Here is a 10,668-nt window from a genome sequence, read left to right as displayed (position 1 = left end):
ATTATGAACATGAAACTATATCCAAAAATCATGGTTAAACTCAAAGTGGAAGTATGTTTTCTAAAATGGTCATCTAGACGTCGTTCTTTCGACTGAAATGACTACCTTTACAAAAACGACTTGTAACTTATTTTTCCGACTATAAACCTATACTTTTTCTGTTTAGACTCATAAAATAGAGTTCAATATGAAATCATAGCAATTTGATTCACTCAAAACGGATTTAAAATGAAGAAGTTATGGGTAAAACAAGATTGGATAATTTTTCTCATTTTAGCTACGTGAAAATTGGTAACAAATCTATTCCAACCATAACTTAATCAACTTGTATTATATATTATGTAATCTTGAGATATCATAGACATGTATACAATGTTTCGACCTATCATGTCGACACATCTATATATATCTCGGAACAACCATAGACACTCTATATGTGAATGTTGGAGTTAGCTATACAGGGTTGAGGTTGATTCCAAAATATATATAGTTTGAGTTGTGATCAATACTGAGATACGTATACACTGGGTCGTGGATTGATTCAAGATAATATTTATCGATTTATTTCTGTACATCTAACTGTGGACAACTAGTTGTAGGTTACTAACGAGGACAGCTGACTTAATAAACTTAAAACATCAAAATGTATTAAAAGTGTTGTAAATATATTTTGAACATACTTTGATATATATGTATATATTGTTATAGGTTCGTGAATCAACCAGTGGCCAAGTCTTACTTCCCGACGAAGTAAAAATCTATGAAAGTGAGTTATAGTCCCACTTTTAAAATCTAATATTTTTGGGATGAGAATACATGCAGGTTTTATAAATGATTTACAAAATAGACACAAGTACGTGAAACTACATTCTATGGTTGAATTATTGAAATCGAATATGCCCCTTTTATAAAGTCTGGTAATCTAAGAATTAGGGAACAGATACCCTAATTGACGCGAATCCTAAAGATAGATCTATTGGGCCTAACAAACCCCATCCAAAGTACCGGATGCTTTAGTACTTCGAAACTTATATCATATCTGAAGGGTGTCCCGGAATGATGGGGATATTCTTATATATGCATCTTGTTAATGTCGGTTACCAGGTGTTCACCATATGAATGATTTTTATCTCTATGTATGGGATGTGTATTGAAATATGAAATCTTGTGGTCTATTGTTACAATTTGATATATATAGGTTAAACCTATAACTCACCAACATTTTTGTTGACGTTTAAAGCATGTTTATTCTCAGGTGAATACTAAGAGCTTCCGCTGTTGCATACTAAAATAAGGACAAGATTTGGAGTCCATATTTGTATGATATTGTGTAAAAACTGCATTCAAGAAACTGATTTCGATGTAACATATTTGTATTGTAAACCATTATGTAATGGTCGTGTGTAAACAGGATATTTTAGATTACCATTATTTGATAATCTACGTAAAGCTTTTTAAACCTTTATTTATGAAATAAAGGTTATGGTTTGTTTTAAAAATGAATGCAATCTTTGAAAAACGTCTCATATAGAGGTCAAAACCTCTCAACGAAATCAATTAATATGGAACGTTTTTAATCAATAAGAACGGGACATTTCACCTACCACCCGGGAACCTGCCCAAGGAGCTGATAGGACACCCGGTGAGGGGTCTAGTAAGCGAGGGTCAAAGAAAAGAAAAATTGAGGGGAAAAGAATTGAGGGTGAAAATAGGCCTAAAAGAAAATCAAAACCAAAGCAGGTAACCTCTGAACAACTCCAGAAGGTTCTTCACGATATTGATCGGAGTGATAAGGATGGAAATGAGGGTGGGGTTGAAAAATCAAGAGAGGATGTGTGGACCGGGAGTTAGATGGGGCAAAAAGAAAACGTTAGCCCCCCCCAAACATTAGGAAGCCACTCAGATCCACAAACATCTGTTTCATATGAGTTTGAATCGGCATCTCTAGATGAGATTCGCCAAAAACAATTTGAAAATGTGTCTTGTGCTCGCAAGGATTTGGTGCAGTCCTATACCGAACGTTCAGTGTCTATAGCTCAGATTGCAACAACAACCGTAGAGCTTAGCAAATCTCCAGAAATTGCTTCTCTAAGATTGCTTGGAAGTCCTGTTTTAGTAGGCCTCACTACTCAGCTCTCTAGCTCAACAGTGGTGACAATTGAGTTTCGTCAAGAATCTCAGGCTGTTTTCACTAACACTTCTCTGCAGGGCTCCATCACATCCTCACCAATTATCTCCATGGCTCTTTCACCACCACGATTAACATCACCACCACCTGATCTTAATGCTTCTCCACCACCGTTATCACCTCCAATCATGACATCATCTCCTATCACCCAGACTGTCACTCATCAACCAAATCTCACGTACATTCAACGGGAAAACAAATTCCACGCTTATCTTCTCTCCGTTAATCTTTCTAAGGGTGACTACATCAGGAAAGCTATCCTTGGTCTTCTCAACTCTCTTTAACTCATCCCGAATTATTCACCAGTACTTGAACCAATCCCGTGTCGTGTTGATCAACCATCTTCCTCCAGGCGACATGATGACCCCGATTCCGGCGGCCAACATGAGGGGGAGAATATCGGAGGAAGATCCACTGTGCATATCACTCAATCTATCAGTCAAGTGCAAACTCCACCTAGCTCTTCCAGGAAAGGGAAAGAAATTGTTGATGACTCTGACATGCCTGAAGGAATGGTCGAAGGGATCGATTACACAGTAGAAGAAGATGATGTTGCCCCCAAAGGACATGACGTAATCACAATCAACTCTGATGATGAACATGATTTCGATGAAGTTATGTTTATTGATGTCGAAGAAGTAGTTGAAACCGAAATCGAAATGTCCGAAGCAGTGGTTACCTCAGCCAAAACCTCCCTTGCTATGGTGGTGTACACAAATCCTGAAGTCGAACCAAATCACCTCTCAGTCTGAAACAATCATCACATCCGCACCACAGCTTATCATCCCGAAATCTGAAGAAGAATAGGAAGAATACTTCACAAACTTGAAACCCCAACCTACTACAGTCATTGAAGGAGCTTTCACTAAAGAAAATTACGTAAACTTAGAAGCTCTGGACGAGGAAGAGCTGAATGAATTTGACCGGTTTGTCACTCAGGAATACACCGGTGAACCTGCACCAAGGTTTCCCAAACCAACTGCTCCACCACCTCCTGATCAATCCACGTCATCCGATCCTCAACATGGAGAATTCAACAAACACAGATCACTTCCGATCAAACTTGGTGAACCTCAATCTGAAGAAGTATTACAGGGCTGTTGGCTGGAGGAACAAGCTTATAGGATCTTCGTAAGTGAAGATAAACTCAAAAACGTGCCAGTAGTTGAAAGGTTCAAACCAATCGGGTGTTATGATTTTCTCAATGACAAAGAAAAGTTGATAATGTACCGTTACCAAAGGAGGGTTTATAAGAACTGGGATGAGTTTGAAATGGAAGACCAGAAAGAGAATTCAATTATCGTCATAAATAGTGTGTTCTGCAGATCATTATCTAAGAGAGTGTATACTCTATTTTTTAGAGTAATTCATTCTAACGACCATGAATACAGGTTCTCGGAGTATGATCTGAATGAACTCAATCTAGTTGACGTATTATTTCTATACAATTGGTTGAAAAATAAAATAAGAAAGACTTGGGTTATCGAAACGGCAATCGAAAGGGTGAGAAGGTTCATGAAAGACAGAATTAAAGTGGCTTCTCAATATGATCTGTAGCTAGGTGTCGAATCTATTCGAAAGAAGATTCTGCTCTCCGCACCTAATCAAACCATCGATACTCTGGATTTGTCTCAGTTCAAGATATGCTATTGCTTGAACGCCCCTGAAGAAGGCATCATTTTTCGCAACAAAATCAAAAAACCCATTTTCATTCGCAAATCCGAGCTGCCCAAATACTCTGATGGAACCCTCAAGCGTGCTCTAAAGTTCTTCGACATTTGCAAACGAACAGAGAACATAGGGAACTATCAAAAGCTGATGACGAACGGGATGGCAAATCACATCAATGAACTTCTTGAATTCAGGCTGTACATGAGGCAATTTGATACTTCATTAGCGATTAACATGAAAAAGAACTACTTCACGGGTTCTCAATATGTACCATGATTTGAATACAAGATCACCAGCCTCAAACAGTTCATCATTCCCAAACACTATGAAAGAAACTACTCACCAGGAAGTGATGTTATTAAAGCGATGAAAGCTGAGGAAGAAGCCAAGAGAAAGGCCTCAGAAGGTGCAAGTCAGAGCTGATGATCCGGAGATGATATTTTTGAAAATCGCAAGCCAAGGGGGAGATTGTTGACAATTGTTTATGTAATAGATTAGTGGCGCACGGTTTTATCTTTTATATGTAATGTATTTACTGTTTTACCATGGTAACTATGTAACTTTTGTAACCAGGGAGGTTGTCATATATAAACAACCTCCCCATAACTATTGTAACTAGTTATCCATTTTGCACTAAATCATCTTATCCTTTCTCTCATGTGTTCTTGATAACTAATACTTCCAACCCACTAATCAACTCATAAACCGTCGATCTAGGCTTCATTAGGGACTAACAATTACTTATATTTTAATTTTGTAAAAATTATAAATTAAATACATAAAAAAACAGAAAACTGAAGCTGCAATTTTTGAACCTGCATATAAATTGAACCTACACACCATGCGATCGCATGGATGCGGTACTTTAATCCCATGTGAACGCATGGAGTAGTCTGACAGTTCTGAAACCTTGTACGACACAATTAGGGTTACGGTTTTAATTATTATTATTATTATTAATTATAATTAGGGTTTAATTTAATAATAATTAGTTTTAAGTTTTAATTAATTTTGTATTTTAAGTTTTAATTAGTTTTATTAATTATAAAATTAGTACTTTTATAAAATATAATATAAAAATAATATTTTTATAGAATTGTATTTTTATAACTTTAGTTTTCTTTTTATATTTTGTATCTTTTTATTCGTTTAAATTCGTAGTTTTTAATATTTGTCGTTCGTAATATTAGTTTCCTAGTTATAGATTTGCCGTAGATTTTTAGCTTTTAAGACTTTGCCGTAAAATCCCTTAAGTGCTTTTTCTTTAGATTTAGAATTTAAACGCTTTAGAATTTTGCAACTCCGTTATAGATTTTAGTGCCTTTTAAGTTATTATCGTTTTGGATATAGAATTCCTTTTAAGCTTTAATACATTTAGATGCAAGTATTAATATTTAGTTTTTAGACTTTTAAGTTTCGATGCTTTACTTTCTTATTATTATTTTTCGACCTTTTATTTTACGACGTTTTTCGATGCACTCTTCTTCTTTCTCATTTCTACGCTCTAGTTTTTAGGATATAGAATTTTCTATATTTTCTTTAAATCTCAACGAAAAAAGAAAAATTATTTTAAGCGGTTAAATTAATAGACATCCAAAATTTTCTGGTTCGTAGTAATAGTTGGATTTGTTAGTGGCGAGTTGTGGACTTCCGATTTAAAGGGTCCTGGCTACCTGCTGCATCTATTGGCTATTTGAAACGTGGGCATAATCAGGAAAGTCTATTAATTTGTTAACTTATATAATTTTTATTTTTATAACTAATAGGGCATTCAGTGAATGCACCGAGCAAAACGTTCACCACCTTTCATACGTTCACCACCTGTAACCAGATCAAGACATCTAGCCAATATTGTCGCCGTTAATTTTTCTTTAGAATCATCATCTAGTCGAACAAGTTCTCCAACTCAAATTTTCGATAATTCATTTTTTGAACCCGACTTCACAATTGAGAACCCGGAGGATATTCAAGGACAATTCCAAGATACTGAACCACTAATCATTCCTCCTGAACCACAAACCGTTAAATCAGAATCCTCTAGTGATTCGTATTCAACAAATTCAATTATGGAAGTAACGGAACCTCAAAGTATGGAAGACCGAATGAGAGCCACACGCACTGGCCAAGGTCACGCCATTATTAAGCCAGATGTTAATGCGCCAGATTATGAAATCAAAGGAAAAATCCTACACATGGTAACTAATCAATGACAATATAGTGGTACGCCAAAAGAATATCCAAACGAACATCTTCGAACGTTTAATAGGATCTGTACTCTATTCAAAATCAGAGAAGTTGAGGATGAACAAATCTATCTCATGTTGTTTCCCTGGACTTTAAAGGGAGAAGCCAAAGATTGGTTAGAATCGTTACCTGTAGGGACGATTGATACATGGGATGTGTTAGTTGAGAAATTTCTTAAAAGATTCTTTCCAGCATCCAAAGTCGTAAGACTTCAAGGAGAAATTATTACGTTCGCGCAAAAGCCAAATGAAACATTATATGAGGCGTGGATAAGATTCGGGAAGTTGTTGAGAGGATGTCCTCAGCACAGTTTAGACATTTATCAAATAGTACAAATATTCTACCAAGGTGTCGACGTCGCCACACGAAAACACATCGACACAGCAGCTGGTGGTTCCATTATGAAGAAAACCGCAACCAAAGCTCACAAGATAATTGATAATACAGCTTCCCACTCTCATGAGTGGCACCAGGAAAAAGATATCTTTCATTCATCTAAAGCGGCTAGAGCCGATTCTAGCCATGACTTTGATTCCGTTTCCGTAAAAATAGATGCTTTCGAGAGACGAATGGAAAAGATGACTAAAGATATTCACGCAATACGAATCAGTTGTGAGCAATGCGGTGGACCACACTTAACGAAAGATTGCCATATTGAGCAAATGATGGAACAACGTGAGAATGTTTCCTACATGAACCAAAGGCCATGAAATAATTATCAAAATAATTATCAACCGCCAAGGCCAAACTTCAATCGAAATCAAAACATTCTTTACAATCCAAATGGACCCAACAATAACTCGTACAACCAACAAGTTCCGAATAACCAACCAACTCAAAACAACACTTTCAATCAACAAAGACCTAGCTTATATAAACCACCACAACAAATCGAAGAGAAAAAGCTAAATCTGGAAGAAATGATGGCAAAGCTAATGGAATCTCAAACATAATTTATTACATCTCAAACCCAAACAAATGAGAGGTTTGATCAGTCATTTAGAACTCAACAAGATTCCATTCTGAATCTAGAAAAACAAGTAGGTACTCTTGCTAGCATGATGAGTGAGAGGAAACAAGGAAAGCTACCGAGTGATACTAAAGTAAATCCTCAGAATGAGAATGTTAATATGGTTTCAACAAATTCTGAAAAACCAGCTCCAGAAGATGGGAAGGTTTTAGATGTGAGTAACAATGAAGAAGTTACAATACCACCACAACCCGAGTATGTAAAGCCAGTGGTGGCACCATACAGACCACTCATCCCGTTTCCAAGAAAAGAAGTTGAGTATGAGCAAGTGATAGGTAATAAAGTTTGTGATACCTTTGGAAAGAAGAAGAAGAAGAATAAGAAAGTGTAATAAACAAAAACAGTAGAAGTAAACCCGGTGAAGACAGTTCCACCAAAACCTCCACCCAGGTTAGGTGACCCGGGTGAATTTATTGTTCCTTGTCTACTTAGTGATTGTGTCATGTATGATGCACTAGCAGATTTAGGTACGAGTGTGAGTGTTATACCTCTTTCATTATATAAGAGATTAGGAGTAGGTGAGCTAAGTCCAACGGAAATGAGTGTTCGAATCTTTGATCAAACTATTAAACACCCAGTTGGAATTGCTGACAACCTACCCGTTCAAGTGGGTAATTTAACCCTTTTAGTCGAATTTATTGTCATTGACATAGAAGAGGACTCAAACCTTCCTCTAATTTTAGGTCGACCATTCTTAGCGTCTACCAGGGCGTTATTTGATGTAAGAGAGGGTAGAATGACACTTAGTGATGGTGAAAAATCAGTCACCTTTGTTTGTCGAAAGACTAAATCCCCACCAACAAAAACTGTTGAACCAACAAAAACGATTGGTAAGAACCATATTGCTTTATCAACTCCAACGGTAGTGCTTAACAATAATAAAATGCCTAAGTGTGGGGAAGATGAAGTAAAACCTAATGATGACCTGATAACAAAGAATCACGTTATTGATGTGAAATTAAATGACCCCGTTATTAATAGTTCAATGAAGAAACTTATTAAACGGATTCGCGATGCTAGAACCAAGGGGAACTCTAAGTTATGTAACCGGTTAGTATCCAATCTATCGCCTGAAGAAAAGGAGAAACTAGTTGAATTTGTGGATATTACACAGGAATCCGATCAATGGCTTAAAGCAAAAGTCACAGATATGCAAGTTGATTATGGTCCAAAAGAAATTGACAATGAAGTTAATCACAATTTCGACACCACAGCTACCTAAGTGTGGGGAGATTCAAATGTTCTAACAAATAAAGTTGTCTAGATTTATTTGTTCTGTTCTCATTTAGTTCTAAGAATGGAATCCGATTGGTCTTTTCCACTAGCAGACACTAAAGAACTAGTTTTCTCCCCCCATTCTGAATTTTTTTTTGTTGTAGGAAATTAATATGCATTTTAAAATTAAGTTTTGTGTGAAAAAAAATTTACTTTATTTCACTAAGTTTAAAAAATGATTTCTAAAATTCGTCGTGAGTTAAAGACTAGGTCATGGAACTGAAATTGCTTTACCCAATGACGAGGCGAAAAATTTTGTTATCATTATTTTAATATTATTGATCCAAAATATGCCAAAAATATTATATAAACGTGGGGTTATATACCCAACTTTAAAAATATGTATATATATGTTTGTATTTTATATTATGTACAAAACAGGGTAAAACATTGCACTTTCAAAGACTGGCATTAAGTTCAGCAAAAGCTACTAATTTTAACGACAAGACGTAAAATATCAAATGTGATATAAAACAATATGTTTGCAAACTCGGTATTTTTAGTCATTTTTCTACGCTAATCACCCTCATGAATTTAAATTTTTACTGATTTCTTGCAAATGAGGGCATTGCAAGATCTCAAGTGTGGGGAAGGATTATAAATTCTCTCGGGTTTACACTTGGTTTAATTGTCAAATTATGTGAAAATTTGAAAAAATTTCAACTAAATGAACTCAAAATCCTGTTTATACATATTTATGAACGATAAAACTAGGTGATAATACCGAAATTATTGTTACCTCGGAAAGGACATAAATTGAGAAACAACCCAAAACGCTTGAATTCATTTAAAATGGAATAAAAGAGAATAAAAAGGCAAAGAAAGAAATAAATAAAAGCTAAGTGTGGAAAGAATGCACCAAGTTATTTAAAACATATATCACATATCTTTGTAAAGATTATTGCAGGTACTTTTGTTTTGGACTAAACTAATTAGTTTTACCCGATTTACTGTAATATATTTGAAACAGAGATGGATTTACACGATGAATCAATTCTATCAGTAAAAAGAAGTAAAGTCTTTAGAAAAAGACACGCGCTTCTTGATTTAGGTCAGGAAGTTGTCGTCCAGACCAGCTGTAGGTTGACGAAAAATCTAGAAAAGTCATCTCTAAAATTAGCAGGAAATCCACGGACCTCAGCATCAAACAGGGTCGCCAAGTGGTCAGACTTATCCTAACCATGAGAGGATCTGTCTCGTAAAATGGGGAGAGCACCCTGCAAATTAGCTTGATAAGACTAATGAATCAGACCCCCAGAAAGGATAATCTCCTTAAAGATTAAAAATCAACTTTTAAGCCTGATATTACTCAATCCTTGAGATTGACCTTAAAGATTGAGAATTACAAACTCATGGAATTCGATGATATCTAAACTCGAGCTTGAACGAGAAAATATTTTGATCAAATTAAAACCGATTTGTTTTCTAAAAACCTATTTTCAATGCGTTCATTACCATTGAACGTAAAATCCTAGGAATTCACCTGGAATTCATTAGGTCACCTGAGCCAAATTGGGTGTCAACCGTAAGAACGGTGGTTGAATAGCATGGTCGAAGACAGGACCTTGTGCCAGACCGAAAAATTATAGGGTAATCTTTACTATTGCTCCTACAAAGGATAGTAATTGCATTCGACATGTTGTGTACCATGAACATCTGCATGTCATTAGACATTGCCTTAACAGTTGCTTGTTCAACACTTTCCTTTACAACCGGACGGTAGTTTACTGAAAGGTAATATACGGAGCAAGTATGCTGGACGTGTTGCTTTCCTAATACAAGGTTAGCAAATGGGTGACTGATGTTAAAGCGAAGGGGTACAAAATAGTAGTATTTTTGCTACAAAATACTATTAAATACGATACAATTTTACACAAGTTATTTATTTATTTATAGAGTGGATATACCTAAACCTTGCTACAACACTTATAGGCAGTGTACCTAATCGTACAGTAGTGTAGTTTTTAGTAAGTCCGGTTCGTTCCACATGGATCTTTAGCCAAGTTTAACGCTATATTTTTAAAACTATATTTGTATAAATATAAATATAAATATAAGTAGTATTATTATTATAAAATGGGGTTTTTACCGTTTAATGACCGGTTTGTCGATTTTAAAACTTTAGTCGCAATTAAAACCTAATGTAAAATATTAAATATATAAAAGACTTAATTTAAAGCGTAAAGTAAATGACAATAATTAAAGTGCGATAAATAAAAGTGCGATAAATAAAAGTACGATAAATATAAGTGCGATAATT

At 35.4% G+C, this 10,668-nt stretch overlaps 1 non-coding gene across 1 annotated transcript; it reads right to left on the bottom strand.

The window, feature by feature from the left end:
• Positions 1-6,309: 6,309 nt before the first annotated feature.
• On the bottom strand, positions 6,310-6,416 carry LOC139845884 (small nucleolar RNA R71). The gene has a single exon (XR_011758638.1). It is a non-coding gene; the product is annotated as a small nucleolar RNA R71 (small nucleolar RNA).
• Positions 6,417-10,668: the final 4,252 nt, after the last annotated feature.

The sequence above is a fragment of the Rutidosis leptorrhynchoides genome, chromosome 4 (assembly GCF_046630445.1).
Source record: "Rutidosis leptorrhynchoides isolate AG116_Rl617_1_P2 chromosome 4, CSIRO_AGI_Rlap_v1, whole genome shotgun sequence".
Classification (NCBI taxonomy): Eukaryota; Viridiplantae; Streptophyta; class Magnoliopsida; order Asterales; family Asteraceae; genus Rutidosis; species Rutidosis leptorrhynchoides.
This window is presented reverse-complemented; position numbering and strand designations above follow the sequence as displayed.